The following is a 17757-nucleotide window of genomic DNA, read 5'->3' as shown; positions in this document are numbered from 1 at the left end:
AATGCCAGTTTCTTCCCATAAGGCTTTGGGAAAATGGGAGAACACAAATCCTCCTGCCCTTCCTGTTATATGTTAGATTAAAATACCCAACCATAACAAAGTGAGACTCATTCTTATATAGCTTCCTATGATAAACTAAATTTGATTGCTTTTCAAGATTATCACCTTTGAAACACAATTGGTAAAAACAGCCTTCTAGCAGGTAATAAGTCAAAGGCAACATACATTTTGGAAGCAATGCATACCTGAAATCAGAAAGTGAACCAAGTGAAAAATTTTATAGATGAATAAACAAATTCACAAAAAGAGAACCTATCAGTTTTTCCACATATTTAGAAGGAATTAACTGGAGAGAATAATTACTTCATGCAAGATTTCAGACTATTTTCAAGCCAACATAAGAACTAAACGGAACAAAATAATCAAGCAAATAAACCCTTAAGATTTGTTTGCTACAAAATAAAACTTTTCCAATAATTTACTACACATTATCAGAAAATCTCAAAGAAAAGAAATATTAATGAGAATTCTAATGATGATTACTATTTCCATTAAGTCAATCCAATGACTGATGATGTTCAGCACAGCATGTGAATTTGGTAGGGATTCATGGGCACCTAATTTCATATCCAGAGTTCACGACCTTGTAGGCTTTGCTCAGCAGATAGGAACCTGGGGCTGAATTCACAGCATGTGCAAGTTGAACAAAATTATATCTGCCTCATTTGTGCGAAAGGGCCAGTAATCCAAAAATTGTAAACAAAACATTATAGATTTTCTTAACACTTATAATGTCCTCAGAGCATAGTCTAATATAGACTACTTCTGCCTAACTTTCCATGAGATTCTAGTGCTCAGCAGTGGGGAAATAACCACGTTGTACTGAGGATAACCAAATGAGCAACTGAAGTATGAGCAGTAACATATTTTAGTCAGTCTTGGAGACTGCAATACACAAGAGCAAAAGTGAAAAACACTTGGCATTTCTTTCCTTCCTGATTTAAACTATTTAAATTGAATAACTATATGTTATTTAAATCCAAGAATCAAAACCATGTCTTCTTGGATAGTAGAAAAAACACATCTCGTATCTCCCAACAGATTATTTACCAAATTTGACAGAATTGAGAAAATAAACAAAAAACCACCACACATTCTCCGAGACTAATCTAAACAGATGCTGAAAAAGCATGAAGAGAGAATAATGTCATCATTTTCCTTCTGTACATTTAGAAACTTTTATTCTTGGGGAAGTAATAACAAACGATAGTTTTGAATTTCAGCTTTGCTGGAGTGAACGAACAGCGTGGCTTGTTCTGATGTGACAAAACCTCGGGAATTATAAATCTGCTGGTAAATCTGCTGCTTCAGAAACCGGAACTGTTAATTATAGCATCCCAAGGACAAGGACGGAGCAAAATGCTTTCAAACATACATATATATAAATATTTAAGTATATAAATATATGTATCTATCACAAAAAGAAAGTAGCCAATGGTGGTGATCCACAAACACAACAGTAGGATTTTGTACAGGAGACCTACTATCAGATAAGTTTTTGAACCTAGGAATTCACAAACGCAGTCTAAATTCAAATACACACAAAATTAATTATATACGATGCACTTCTCAGTGCTTCAAGAATAAATGCAATATAAGAGAAGCAATAAGAGAAAGTACTTAAATGAGATATCATATGAATTAAGAACTCAGCAGCAATTTAGATGTAACTAATTTAAAGTATGTCATGTATAAACTAAAAAAAAAGAGGAAAAAAAAACCCAACCACAAACACACACACCTTTCAAAATGAATACTGCTTCAAAATGACCCAACCCAGGCAAAAGACTGTATGCCTATCCTCATATTGAGGCACCAAAGCCTGTTATAAGGAAAACTGAGAAATAGATCCTTGTCATTGTTTGCTGACGTATAAGAAAATACACACACACAATCCAGTGGTTTTCCATGCTGTATGCTCACAAATATTGTTTTTGAAGATGAATCTCATCTTAGTTATCTGTTGGCACTCAATGCCAAACTACAGCAGTTAAATACAGCAAAACTCCATGGTCACTTCTCTATCCCCTGTTTCCGAGTTCTTTTGCTGATGGTTTGATTCCCTCCTTCCCTCAACATCATTATCCCACTTCACCATCCTTCACCCGACCTAATTTAATTTGTCTGAGGAAGATGACGATGACAATGAAAACAATCATCCGGAAAGCAGCAACAGGAATGTTCATAGCTCAGGAAGCCGCTGAATGCTATGGACAAAAACAAATTTTCCAAGAAATAACATCAGAGATGTTAAGTCTCTGCATGCAGAGACTTAATACATAGTTTAAATACACAAGGACAGCCTATACGATGTTGAAGATGGAGAGGTAAGTGCTATTTACTTTCTTGTAAGGATATTTTTCCTCTGGTCTAGTTCCCAAACTAGATCACCACGCGACCAGGTGAGCACAGAGTGAGAGCACATAGATGTTGCTTGAGATCAAATTTTTTTCTCTTTACTTTGTGAAGAGAGATACAGTAACATTCTATGGATTTCCTGCTTTTATCACCTAAAAAAATGGACCATGCTAGTTACTAACATCACTATCCTGTATCTCCCTAGAAGGAAAAGTATGGACACTAAGCTCTCCAATATACAAACTTGCCTGTGAAGTAGTCTCTGCACACAATACACAAGTGCTTTCCTTAAACACTGACAGATGCACTTCACTCCTTCCTAGTACAGAGATTAAAGTCAGTGAGATTTGAATGCTAATGTACCAAGAGTTCTTGGGCCATTTTTCATTGTGGACAATTTTCCAAGAAGCCATCAGGAATCTTTTTTAATTATACTGTAGGTTTACAAGTCTGCAGAATTCTCCATTCTGCTTCCTGGAAGGAACTTTTCAAGAGTGTGAACATCTAATATAAGCATACAAGAATTCTCAAAACACTGCCACCAAGAATACTTCTATGGACAACTTAGTAACAGAAAGCAAGCTAAAATATAGTATTTTTTTCTAGCTTTCCACATAACCTAAAGCAGTTCTCACTAAAGAAGCTTGAGATAAATTGCTGTCTAAAAGATTAAATTCCATTTTGAGGAGTTTCTCCCCTCAGTGATTTCTAAATCTTAAATGCATTCCACACAGTGGCCCCAGAAAAAAAACAATAAGATAGTGTGATAATATGGCAATATACTTTTGTATTAACTACATTTCAGATTTCTAACTCTCGAAAAGTGTTGTCCATGCAGCTGTGATAAATAATGCATCAATAATACCTGTCAAGTTGCAGAAGTTAGAGAACATCACAAAATTCAGAAGCACAAAGAGCACATTCTTTTCAAGTACCTGAAGCATAAAGATTTTTTTTTTTAATGCTTATTTGATTTTCCTTCTGATTTCTAGGGTTTAAAGTTGTTCACAACTATTTGGATGCCTTCCACTTTTTGTGCACATAGTTCAATAAAAAAATGGTAGCTCTTTCAAGACCTAAATATTCTACAAGGCAATATATATTAAACAGAAGAAAAGGTTATAGATTTAAACCCAATAAGATCCAAAGGAAAGAAGCAGCTCCATTGGAGGAAATTGCTTTACAATTTCTGGAGCAAAGCCTATGACTATACAAGCAAGGTGGTCCTATCCCACCCAGTGAGCAACAAGTTTTCAGAACCCTAGCTATATGTTTTATGTTTGCTTGCAAAGACAAGTAGCATGCACGCTGGAACATGTGTGATACAGTAAGACATGGATAAATGAGATGACAGACTGGTAATCAGACTGCTACAATTAGGGAATGAACGACGTAAAAACATCAAGCAGCATGCAAAAAATGCAACCTCCTCTAACTATGGAATTAGTCTCCTCAGCACTGTCATGCAAGGCCAGACAGATTTTTCTTCCCCAAAGTTAGCTACAAAAAACAACAAAATAGGACAACTAATTTGCAATAGCAAGTTAACGCGATGCCAGAATGGCTAACAGCACAATGGCTTGGAGATTATTCAAAACTTGACTGAACTTGGCCCCGAGCAGCCTGAACCAAGTTGGCCCTGCCTGAAGCAAGGGGCCTGAACAGACAGCCTCCAGGGGACCAATTTGTGTTACTTCAAGGCTGTAAAAAGCACAAAATAGGGAATGCAGCTTGCTGTAAAGGGTGTTAAAACAAACAATACAAGGGCTCTTCTCTGAGCTGGTATATTGGTAAAGTACATACTTCAACAGCCAGTCTAAAAAAGTTCATTCCTATCTACTAGCCCACTAACCCTTATGTTTCCATTCACTGTGACTATTAAAAATGTACACTGTTACTTAGATATAAGTCTGAATTGCAGGAATTAAAAAAAAAAATTATATATATATATATATATAGTGATTCACACAGTTCATTTACTGAATCTCTCTAGTGTGGTTTTACTATTTTTTTAAAAATCAAATAAATGCAACGAGCTCTACTTTTTGCTAAAATATCTTCCCCTTCGAAATCAACTCTGCCCTTCAAACAAGAAACAACCAAACATTCATTCCAAAACTAGCAATCTTTACAGTTCTTAAAATTACAGTCTTCAAATAACACGAATTGTAACTGCAGTCTATAATGTTATAACATGTTTGGCTGAAGCACTTTAAATCAAACATTGATTTTGCATGAAAATCTCACCTTAAAGCCAACAGGAGCAACACAAACAGATTTAAAGACAATATAGCACTACCCTGTACCAAGACCTCATTCTTTTTAAACCTGCAGAGTTCTTCAGATCTGCATTCATACCCTCCTGAACTCTTGGTCTGAAGTAGCTCTACCGATTAGCAAAACAGGACAAAAATGCTCCCATCAGCCCGCCTTGGCTCTTTAGAACTCTCAAGCCCCCACAAACAACAGGCTCACCTCGAGTCATTCTTCTTCTTGGAGATACTCAAAAGCTGTCTAAACAGGGTCCTGGGCAACCAGCTCTCGGTGACGCTGCTTCAGCAGCGGTTTAGACTGGATGATCTCTAAAGATCCCTTCCAACCTCAACCATTCTGTGTTTCCTCTTTCAAATTTTCAAAATATTATCCTACCGTTTATATATGTCCTGAGATGCAGAAAACGCCATCAGTAATCACATCAATATATAATACTTGCTAGCTATAGTACTATGCATGCTAATCCCTTGCAGAAGGTTTATGCCTACCATTCCTTCTAGGGAGAACACTAGCTATAGCTCTGCATGCCAGGGGCTCACCTGCTTGTTTATTATCAGCAAATATATCACCAGGAAATAGAAATAAAATCTCAAATGTACTTCTACTCTGATGTAGTCATTATACAGAGTGCACGACTTGCTTATATTTTGTACTGGGCACATCAGAAGTTTAGGATGATGTGGCTCCAGAACGCCACTCTAGCTTTCAGGTGAACACGAATGCAAAGAAAGGAACCATGTCTTCAGTGTGACATACCTTTTCTTCCCCATCTCTACTCTACCTCTTTTTAAAAAAAGACATTATTAAAAATATTAAATTAGTTGTTAACCTCTTGATATGTAAATAGCATTAGTCTCCAGTGGTATTAAAGATGATGATTGCCATAGTGGCAGCTACTATACTGTATTCACCCATGGAGAATACATACCATACACACCACCAGCCTGGCACTCTGCTGACTAACAAAGGACGATGTTTGACCACTATTTATAGCCTTTTTCAAAACCTAATGTTTAATTTTGTAACATGGAATAAGACTAATATTAAAATGCTATCTGTTACTTTTTACTAAATATTAATGGACAAAGCAGACACACATGAAACTGTGCACACAGAAAAAACTCACAAAGACTATTCCTTACACAGCTCTCTATAATGCAAATGAGGTCACAAGTTTTAGCTAGCATAAAAGTAATTAAATACAATTGCCAGCAAAATGAACCTATTAAACCATGTAAAGTTCAACAAAATTCCACTTGCACCTATATAGTTATAGTAGAAAACAGCACAAACTCAAGAGTTTTTTCTGGTAAAGTCTACAGTAAGTTTTGCAATTTTTTTCCCATCATAATATAGCTCTTTTTCCTCCCCAATTAGTGGTCTGAGGTTTTGTCCTATGAAAAAACTATCAAACAATTGAAGTTCATACTGTTTCCTGACAGATTCAACTTACAAGCCCAAATGGGCAACCACAAAGACAGGGAGGATCTTTTCTGTTTCCTTAAAAGAAGAGGAGTTTTTTTCCTTTTATTCCATACAGATAATGGTAAGGAGCTAATACATAGTTCTTTCTAACAAAGGGTTTTGAAAATGACTACCATGTAAAACTGAAACAAAAGCAAGATTTGTGTTATTTAATAAAACTACCGAAAGAAAATGGTGCAAAGGGAGAGCACAAAAAAAAGGATGGCTGACTTAAAGCAAAAATAAAAGCAGTGATTTAGGGAAAAACTAAGATTAATGATTGTAAAGTCACAAGGGACAGTTCTGAAAGACATAGGAGAAAACTGGAAAATTTCTTGCTAGAAAACAAGAGGATATTTATAAGAAGCTTCATGCAATTCCTTTTCTCTGCAAAGACTGTTGCAAGTCCCAATTTCTGCAAGCACAGCACTTGCACATAAGCTTATATTATGATGATTTGAATTCTTTAAGGAAAGTATAACTGTAAAGATTCTAATATTACTTCATTCTAATATTAATTAATGTCTACAATCCACACAGTAAATATCAATATAACTAAAAAGCACTATCTACCACCACAATAGATTCAATGCCAAACACATTTTTTATTCTGGCTTAAAAGTCTCCTTTGTTCTTCTGAATATAGAAATATGTTCTGAAGACATGGGGACTTACCAGCTAAGGAAACAATAGTATTTCAAAAAGCACCAACAAACAAAAGCACACTAATTCCAGTGAATACCATATCCATGAAGTTCTGCCCACACCTAATGACCTGATCTGCACCCTCAGTGGTAGTGAACACCAAATTACATAGTTTTCGAATAAGCACAAGTACTGTCTATACCTATCTTTTTAAAGGTAAGCTTTGAAGAAAGCAGGAGAATGGAAAAGAAACCACAACCATTTTTCAATAAAATATAGTACTACAAAAGCAGTATTCAAGAAGAGCACAGTGAGCACTGAAAGCTTTTTCTCCAAAACTTTAAATTCCAAAGAAAAAACTCAGATTTGATGACTTGAAAAGGCAAAGGAGAAAGGTTCATTTTGACTAGAATAATGTAAAGGAGATTGACTGCTATGTTTTCCTTCTTAACTTTATTAAGTCTGTATAAACTTTAAAAAACTTTCATATTTAAGGTTTTAATTGTCCACAGTTATTTTCCATCACAAGCTTAAAGATACAAGCACCCCCAAAAGAAGTGCCAAAAAGCAAAACAAATTCTTCAGCTGTTCCAGCCAGAAGTGGGACATCCATACATTTTCCTCAGTACAGAGAAGAAATGTGGTTTTATTTTAGAAAGCAAAACAAACAAATTTCTTTAGCCAGGAAGGCTGGAAGGAAAAAGCTGAAATTAAGCATTTAAGAATCCCTTGGTGAGAAGTGGTGACCAAGTGTTCTGGCAAAGTGTCATCTAAGTTTCACTGAAGGTATTAGGATATTTGGCAAGCGATTTGCTGTGCAAGTCCAACACTACTCTGTAAAGAACTTTTCATTAAATCCCTGCCTCCTTATTTTTTAAAGTACTTGCAGGATCAGAGTTTAAAAGTAGCACAGCTATGGAAGCTAACATAGCCTCAGATTCACCACTAATTTGAAGGTAAAAACTGACACTGAGTTTGCTGCATGCAATGCGCAAAAAGCCTCAATGCTCTGATCTGACTTCGGAGCACGTACCAACTGAAACATCTACAAGAAGAGCATCCTCTCCCCTATGGAACTGCTAAGAAAGCGTAGCTACTCTGTAAGTTTCCTGTGCCTCTTGGACAAATCAATCTGACAGGGATTTAGACTTAAGTTGTAAACTGGAAAACTTAAAACTGCTCTTACCAATCTATTTGAAACCAGCTGAGCTGTAAACCCCAGAAAATGAAGTATGGTTTACTTTATTTTTCAGTTTAGTCTTAAGTAAACTACAATAATAATAAAAAAATCTCTAGAAAATCCCATTTAGATAGCTACATTCAGTGGATATCCAAGATGCACTCATAAGGCAGAAAACACCAAAACTAATACTGAAATAGAAATTTTAATGTTGCTTTCTTACATGCACATATTATGATTGATACATTTTCTAAAAAGTCCACAAATATCTCCAAAAAGATGTGTTATGGTCCAACCACAAGCTGTTGGGCTAAATGCAAGGATCTTTGGCTAAGGTTCAATGTTTTGTCAGTCATCGTCAGACTAGAGAGCCACAATGATCCTTTCTAGTCTAAAAACCAAACATTTAATTTTTAGTCACAGAACTACATATTATCCTTGTAACAATTCAGTAACATCTTATGCCAACAATAAAATCTTCAGGAACATGCAACACTTAAACCTTCTTCAGAGTTAACTGTTTCTCTGACTTTCACCTACGAAAAATTGTGACTAGTAAAGAAAGGCTGGTACACAAGCAACTATAAAGCTATTTTGAAATGCACACAATGAGGAAATAACATTTTCACTTAAGAAAAATTCTTTGCTTTGTTCAAGTTACAGTTCCTATTTACCAGACATTCTCATCTCAAAAAGGAACAATATGAAAAGGGCTAAACTTCAGTTATACTTAGAACAGGACAATTCCTATTTTGTAGCTTTACCCAAGCAAATAGAAAACAAATATGACTATAAGAAGTTTACAAGGGTAATGTTCATCACATCTGGCAGAAAGAATTGGAAGATTTTGCAGAGAGACGTGGCTATACACACAATTTTTATGCCAATTCATACATACTGAAATTATACTTTTTAAAATAGTGCTTTAAAATTGTGTTTTGATTGGAGATCAGGAAAGGATTAAAATTTTATTTACAAAAATAACAACAGATTCATTAGGCACTATTTGAAATCAGTTTATGTTCACTGTTAACCTTCAGTCCTTACCTTCCACTTATCTTTCCACAAAGTTCCATGTTTTAGCCTTCATTGCAATGCTGACTGATAAATATACTACATTCCACAGCAGCTTATTCTATCTTTGTATACAGAATAGCTTACTAAAAAACTCAACTGAGCAGAGAAGATGCTAACAGCCACAATATATTTGCAGAATTGTTGTCCTCTTAATAATGAACAATGTAAAATCCTGAACTAAGCACATTTTAAAAAGAGATGCAAATAACAATTAACCAAATACACGCACCACTTAACCACTATAATATCATAGCAAAAACAGTATTTTCTGTCTTTCCTAATTGCACTTTTCAAGTAGGATGACACAGATCTCTTAAAAGTCACAGGAATATGATTTGCATGCTGAGTAATATGCAATAGGTTTTCCTGAACAGAACTTTAAATATCAAGACTTCTTTGATGTCTAGAAAGCTTTTCCCTTACATTGTTAATGGCATCTGCAACTTTCATCTATTTGAAATTAGATGTTGTTTCTTAGACTTATCTAGATATTGTATATGAACAGTTTTTCAAACCCATGGAACAGAACAGCATAATTACTTAGAGCACTTTGTAAAGTGATATAACACATTAGTAATGTCTCAGTACACACTGCTAAATCAACTGTAGCAATACTGTTCACAAAACAAATGTAATTTTTTTTTTTAATCAGCAGGTTACCTAATTTTCTATGTCTTATAACAAAGGCATCACTATCACAGTAAATCCAAAGGCTGGTGATGTCTTAGTCAATTCTAGTTCTGTCTGACCATTAGCAGAATTGCCAAAGTTATATTTAGATTTGTCTCTGTCCGGATTTTTCTGTGTTATATACAGGGATACACAACAATATAAATTTAAAACTATATGGCTTTTGCCTGTGACTTGTTTAAGCAACTGTGCTTAGAAGGGGTAGCATAACAAACACCACGAATGAGTACATCTGGGGAGGGGAAAGACATAACAGCTGGATCACAGCAAAAGTAAGTGTCTATAGTTACTTCTAGACCCTTTTCTGAAACATCTCCCAAAATAAACAATTGTCTTTTAAAAATATTAGAAAGCAATGAATTCACGGAAGGTTCCCGATCACTGGTAGACTCAATGCTAAAAAGAGGTTTTCTAGTTAACTTCACATTTTGATTAGATAGTGCAGAAACTGCAAAACAAGACTTCAAAAAAATTTTTCAAATGCCACTTAGAAAATATGCTGCTTACTAGCCAGAAGGATCATTTTCTAATATTAAGCTACAAATTTCATAACAAAGTAATATATAATTTGATTACAACCAAGCTGCTTATTTTTCTTGAATTTAAATAAAGTCTACACATAATTAAAAAACATGAAATATTTATCTCTTTCTTTCAAAGACTGTTTTATAGCAATAAAATTTAGAACATCATGACAGCATCAATACAAGACTAACAAAACATGAAGTTTTCAAAGAGGATGGAAAAAAGGGCAGATGAAAATATGTGAAGAACATAGCACAGATGAAAGTGAATTGATGTTCTGCTTTAATGACTATAGGGAGAAACAAGTCTTATTGCAATTACTGTATGATCAGCAGAAAAAGAAAATTCAGATCACTGAAAATTATCTAAACATTTTTACTACTTCATGTAGAATACGAAGAGGGAAGAAAAAGCCAAGAGTTGATGCTTGCATCCCCTGTATTTGTATGTCCATGGCTTTTTGTGTTCCTCTCAGCTATCCCCCAATTTATACATACTCCTCCCTCATGCCTGCACCAGTTCCTAGAGGACCTGGGCTCAGCTATGCAAACAGTAAGATTCCCATCAACCCAGCACACTGCCAGGCACCCAGAGGAACACAACAAATATCAGGTTACCTGCAGGTGCAAGCATTCCCAAAGTCACAGCTGCCAGAACACCCAAAACATCTAATTCTTCCCTGCAGTTTAATTCTGAACAGAGATCATCCAGTCTCTAAACTCAGGTAAGTAGGTGATCCATGGATTGTGTCAAGGAGAAAACTGTAATAGAGCAGCACACCAGCTCCAAAGAACAACATGTTTCAAGCCCAGCATCTACCTGTGCAGCCAGACGGTTTAGACAGAACTCTGAATTAATTTTCTGAGCAAAGATATGTCTGTGTCCTTGCATTTTAGGGACAGCAGCAATCCCAAACAGCAACCTGAAATGCAAGGAGGCAGGAGTATCTTTGTTCATGCATCTCCACCTCAAGTGGGTGGCAAGCATACTTTCCAGTCCCTGCATCAGACCTATACACCAAACCTATCAACCAGACTTGTTCCTAGACCACAAAAAAAACAAAAAAAACCCAACAACAACAATACACTATCATTTTTTTCAGACTCCTCAAGGACAGGATGCTGTTTCAACAGACAGTGAGAGAATAACTGGGACCTGCCACAGCAACAGTGGCTGTAAATATCCTTTTGATAACAATAACTACTAGGAAGGATTAAATCCCAGTTTAACCTTTACATCGTAGTTCCTTTCTCCAGACATCTCACATGAAGCTAATCAAAGACTGCCAAAGGATGCATTCTGCATTCGCTTACTTTTCTGGAGGAGCCACAGGCCTCTCTGTGACACTGGTAGTCCCAAGACAGTTTGCATTTTAGGATGCTATCTTCTGACAGCCAGTTATCAAAGGCATGTCACATATGCCAACCACTCACAGCAGTGCCAAAGCGATCATGCATAGACCTGGAGCTATCTGAAGTAGTAAGTTCCAGAAGGCAACTGCAGCCCGTTCCTTACCTGCTGTGGTCTTCCTCATGCTGAGGACAGAGCTTTGCAAGGTGCTATGGGCCTTACCACACAGGACGTTGCAGAGCCGCTGCTCTCTGTTACAACTCCATGCAATTTCATCATGTTATAATCATGTCTTCAAGAAGGGCAACACACATCAGATCTCTGCAGTCTAACAAGAACATCCAGAGTCCCATCTTATCCATTTCAGAGATTACTGCTGAAATATCATTTGATTGTTACAAAATTCTGCCCTATATGCCATAAGCTAATTAGCTCATCTGACAGACCCAACTGGGCCCACAGCTGGAACTAATCAAAGTCAGAAGAACCAAGTTTAGGTGTCTCAACCAAAGTGCTCACTGGTGAAAACCGTTCTCTCGGAGAAACTTCAAAAGGACAAACAAGTTCATTCCCACCACAAGGCCAACCAATTCTTAGAGTGGATACAGCCAACAAGGTGCTGAGAACTCTGCAATGCAGTCCTGGTCCAGGCATGAACCTGGATGCATTAGCATGCATTCACAGCATAGCGGGGGTAGACATACGCTAAGTTTCTCAAATGTGGTCTTACAAACAGATAAAGCAAGCCAAGAAAAATTTCCAAATAAAGAAAACTCATTCCAGCTTCTGTAAATTCCACAAAGGGCAAGCTGTGTGCCTAGCTAGTCAGCAGTTTCAATTACTTGAATGCTGGTCGGAAGGTAATCTATGTAAATGAGAATAAAACCTCCAGGCTTGGTGTATATATTTTTTTCTAATGCTATTACATTTGCAATCAAAACAAAAATGTTTTCAAACTACCTATTTATTAACATTGGTAAAGAAATTCATCTACACAGAGATTAGAGGTGCCTTAATAAATATTAGTGAAGTGAAAATACCATATTTTCTATAAAAATAAGGATTTTTGTTCTCAAATATCTGCAGATTCAGTAAAATTACGTTCATGCCTTCTACATGTTATCTGAGGTGGAAAAACAGGTTAAGAGAAATATTTCATGTCAATAATTACTTTAAATATAATTCTGACATTTGCTATGCTTAATTTCAAAACAGTGTTACATATTATTTAAAGAGGTTGCCAAGATACTGCGTAAGGAATATAGATACATCTCCAATATATGGTAATGAAAGAGCAACATGTTCCTTTAGAAACCCAAACATGCAAATAATAGTTTAATCTCTCCCTTAAGGCAAGAAGAAATGAGATAACTCTTCATATCACCTATTCAAAGTTTTTATTTTCTTATATTTAGAATACTGATGTTTTGTTAAAAAAAGTAGTGACAAGATGGATACCCTTTTCAAGTTTCTGAATACTTTTGGGAAAGAACCTCTGACTGAATAAGTTAAAAAATTGTAGTTTTGAAGGAATACTTTCTCATCTCTGTACATCAGAAATTAATCACTATCATGTACTGATACCACCCCACTGGAAATTTATCATTTCATAGATTACTGATGCTTTCTTGAGAAGCATTATAAAACTGGTACAAAACAACCTACAGTCTACAGATCAAACTACCTACTTTTCATACAACAATTCCAAGTGATTGGGCATGCACATTATTATACACAACTGTCACTACGGTTACAAAATGAGTATTACAGATCACATAAGTGAAAATCAATTAAACTGCATCTAAAAAGAGAAGATACAATTATAGGGTTTTTTAAAATACTCATACATGCATACACTTGAACAATCTAAATACCCAGATTTAGAGAACAGAAAACATGATCCATGTGATAAATTCTGTTCATCAATTATAAAAGAGCTGCAACACTAACGAGAAGCACTACCAAATACATATAATGCATTTCTTCCAAGATTAAAATATCAGAATAAAGAATGAAGAATAAAATGTGAAATTTTCAAAACTCCCTAAACAATTCAGAAACTTGGAAGCAGGAAGCATGGAACTTGTCCTTTCAATGTGAACTGAAAAAGAGTCTCTTCATAATAAATGCTTTCCTGTAAAACATGTTATTCGAGGAACTAAATAGGAAACCCTTCAAATACACTGCATTTCTCCTATAGCATCTAGAAAGAAATGATTCCCCCTGCTGCCCTAGAATTAAAAGTTCACATAAAGCCAAGTAAACCAATTCCTTGTTCAGCTGCCTCCCCCTAGTGTCCATACAACACTCACAACCTAATCCACACAAAAGGCTGAAGATTAAAAAAAAATAAAAATTTTAAATAAATAGTAAGTTTTTATTTTTTTTCCACTTAATTAATGTCCCTGATATTTTGTATCCTGCTATTGAAAAGCAAAAAGGGCCCAACAGAGCACTTCCATCATATTTGCCACCTATTGCAGACCAATGGCAAAGATGTCATCGCAACTACCAATTTCTGCATAAAACAGACATTTGCCAAACTCCAGTCATTCACACGGTTTTTAAGACTTCTTCTTTTTTTTTTTTTTTAACACCATTTAGTTCACACAGCAGGAAAAAGTGTAATTTATTCTTAACTAGTTACTTCGTTCTTCCATTTTCTTCAAATGATGGTAACCTAGTTAAGTACATAGTTCAATAACTGTTTCTGTACCAGTATCAACAAAAATTATGATGACCTTCTCAAAAGGAAAGGTTTCCTACTTTGCTAGGCAGACAGCTTCAATATACATATATACAATAAAGATAATGCCTAAGGCATTTCACTTGCTTCTAAAATACGGTTTTCTTTATGCAATTCCACACAGGGGAATAAATAAACTTGTCTTTTTTATGTTGAGTTTAAAATGTATATGCTTAGACATCAGTAATATGCAGCAGGAAAAAGCAGTGAGAGTTAAGCTGCCTGTGGTAGACCATGAACTGAAGGTGAAAAATAGAATGCAAAGCCCTAAAAAAGAATACCCGCATAGCACAGAATAATACCAGGCAACTATGCAGTAAGGTCAGCAGTAAACACACGCTGCTGTGCCTGAGAAATTACCTAGCAAAGAGTATCATCATGCTTTTTAAATTCTCCGAAATGAACACACATCAACATACCCATTTATCAAACTTTCCACCACACACAAAAAATAAATCATTGCCTATCAAATATCATAACACTAATGCAATTTCAAAAATGTGGGGAAAAAAAGACTTGTTATCCATGAAACCACTGCAGAAAAAACACCAAATCTGTATGGTTTTTTTTCCCCCCTAAAGAAACAGACACTAAGGACCCAATTAACATATCCGTGCTCCTACAGCCAGATCACCGAAAACCTGAGAGCATTTTGTGCTTATCTGTTCATCAGCAGAGTTAAGGAATACAAGCTTTTCTCTAGGTGTGGCTCAGCTAGGAGCTGAGCAAAACCACATTCCTCCTGCTGAGAGGAAAAGATCTTGTACGTTCATGGCACCCCAGAAAGGGACAGTAGCCACAGCCACTTCTTTCTCCCCTCAAAAGAGGATGCTGTTCCCCTTAAAAGGATCCAAAGGGGTTCTCTAATGCTTAATTTTTCCAGGAAACAGCAGTACATCCTTCCATCAGGACTGCCCAGCTTTACACCACATTAGCATCAGGGTCGCTCCCAACTGTACAAAGTTTGCATGCCAAACAATGCGCTTCCTGGCAATCAAAAATAAGTTGGAATTGGTGAAAAGGAGATTTCAAGAAACCGCGAAAGAGCCAACAGCTGCAAGTCCAAGCTCTTTCTTTCAGTATCCCATCTTCCCACAGCTAACTCACTCTCACCAAAACCCACTCCCTCTTCCACGCAATCTGAAAAGAAAATGACAATGAATAGATCATTCACGCTTGGTTTCTCGGAGTGCTTTGCTAGCTGGACTAAGAACAGCACAAAAGTAGACTCAGGGCAATCCTACTCCATCTCACTGTTTTGTTTCTAACATCACCGTGATACCACAAATAGAGATACCATTTTTCTGCTTGTTCAAGTGAGAAAAGAGCGCAGGAAAATCCAGATTTGTTCCCGCTCTTCATCTTACACTCCTAGTTTGATTTTATATCTGATTACAAGTATTTATACTTAGATATATATTTGTATATATAAGTACATTTGGAATTTATGTTGTAAAAAGACAAATTTGCTACATAACATTAAAATTCTGAGTTTTCTTTGAGAAGGAAGCTGCAGACCTACTACTACTTAAGGAAACTCAGATTCTGATACGCCAGCGTTGGTTCAGTACATATACAGAGCCTCTAAAGACTTGAAGATAGAAAGAGTAAGTTCTTACCTTCTCTCTTCAACAGGAAAAAAAAAATCAGAAAACAAAACAGAGTTCAGTATCTTCTGCAGCTAGATCAACTGGATCCATTCTTAAACTCTTCTCTGTACATCTGTTTTAGGTTATCATCTGAGCCAGAACACTGGGTTAGATGGACTTTCAACCCTAGCACAGCCTCATTAGTGTGGATATTCATCAGAAAATAGAGGGTTAAAGATCACACAAAAATTTGGGATATCATGTCCTGGATTCAGTGACTGAAGACATTTCTAATTCTGCATTCCTAGCACTAAGACAGGCCTGCGATACTAATTCACAGACTAATCTCACTATCCTACCTGTCATGATACCTATCCCCTCAGTAATCCCAGTACCTGATGGGTCAAATAGAACTGGAAAAGGTACAAAGAAGAGTGACAAGGATGAACAACAGTATGAAATTCACTTCCGCATGAGGAACAACCAAGTTGATCAGGATTTTTCAGCCTGGAAGACATATTCTGGATTAGTTAGTATGTTAGTACACATACACCACTTTCCTTCTGTGGTTCCTTTGAGTATGTTACTGGCCACTCTCACAGCCTATCCTGTAGGAAAATCAGCACAAGATTCATGCAAGATCTTACAGAAGAAGAATTTACAAAATCTCCAAGTTGATTTTACCCACTCAAACTCATTCATTCTTTTATAGATCTCATTCACTCTCACTGTCTTACCCATTGCACAAGCACTCAAAAGCATGTACCAAAGGAGTCTGGGCAGGAGCACACAGAGGACAAAAGATGCCAGCTTTCAAGGCCTTACCACATCTCTGGGGGTTCTTCTTGATTGGCAATGACAAATAGTCTTTGGACAAATATTTTATAACCTTTAGGAGTCAACTGTTGTTCACAGGCTCGTCCTTTGCTTCAGAATCTTGCTTACTTGAACTTCAATAAATATTAGGCTATGCTGCTGCTGTTTCTCCTTGCTTGTTTGAAACAACTGTTTTCATTGTGGAGTAACAGGAAAAGGAATGGCATGTAAGATATACTGCACCCTTGTTGCCATCCTCCTGTTGTTAGGATGCAAGATCTGCTCTTCATGAGTCATCTGTGCTACGGCCGTATCAGACTGATGGCCTTGACATAAACATCACAATCCTTGATTTTACTGCTAGGAACAGTGTCCTGCGGAACTGCTTTGCATCACTCTTTTAACCCCAGTTATGCTGTTTCTTTTACATACTCACATTTGCATTCATGTTTCACTCGTACCAACCTTAATGCTTCTGTCACAGATCTTTATAGTAGAGGCCTAACGGGTCTTCAGTCAGACCTACATTTCTTTCATGAAAAACTTTCTGCATTCTCTATCTGCACACAAAAGCCAGGACAAACTTTGCCTGTACGTCTGTGTCTTCTGTTCTAAACACCCAAAACTACTTGTGTATTTTCTTTAAAAATGAGTTACATGTTTGTAGAAATACATTTTTTAAGATGTTGACATTTTTATGCTTTTTTAAAGATATTTACTACACATTGTGAACCAGTGAGAAAGGAAATTAAAAAAAAAACTGAGGGTTTGATAATTAACAGAAAAGAAAAAATAATAATAACTGCTTTATATTCACTGTCAATATAGACAGGTATATAGATAAAAAACTGCTATGGGCAGACTTGACCTTTAAAAATAAAACAAAACAAAACAAGGACACTAGTCAGCCACACTCTGAACACAAAAAAAAGAAAACATGACAAAACCGTACATGCCCCAGACATATTGGGCAAAAAATGGAG

The 17757-nt window shown here is 36.2% G+C and overlaps 1 protein-coding gene across 3 annotated transcripts in view; it reads right to left on the bottom strand.

Annotated features, from left to right (window-relative positions):
* Positions 1-17757, bottom strand: part of TPD52 (tumor protein D52) — a 106405-nt gene that overhangs the window by 68777 nt on the left and 19871 nt on the right. The gene's annotated exons all lie outside the window — the stretch shown is intronic.

This window comes from Dromaius novaehollandiae, chromosome 2 (genome assembly GCF_036370855.1).
Source record: "Dromaius novaehollandiae isolate bDroNov1 chromosome 2, bDroNov1.hap1, whole genome shotgun sequence".
NCBI lineage: Eukaryota > Metazoa > Chordata > Aves > Casuariiformes > Dromaiidae > Dromaius > Dromaius novaehollandiae.
The sequence above is the reverse complement of the archived record's forward strand: the minus strand, read 5'-3'. Positions and strand labels throughout refer to the sequence as shown.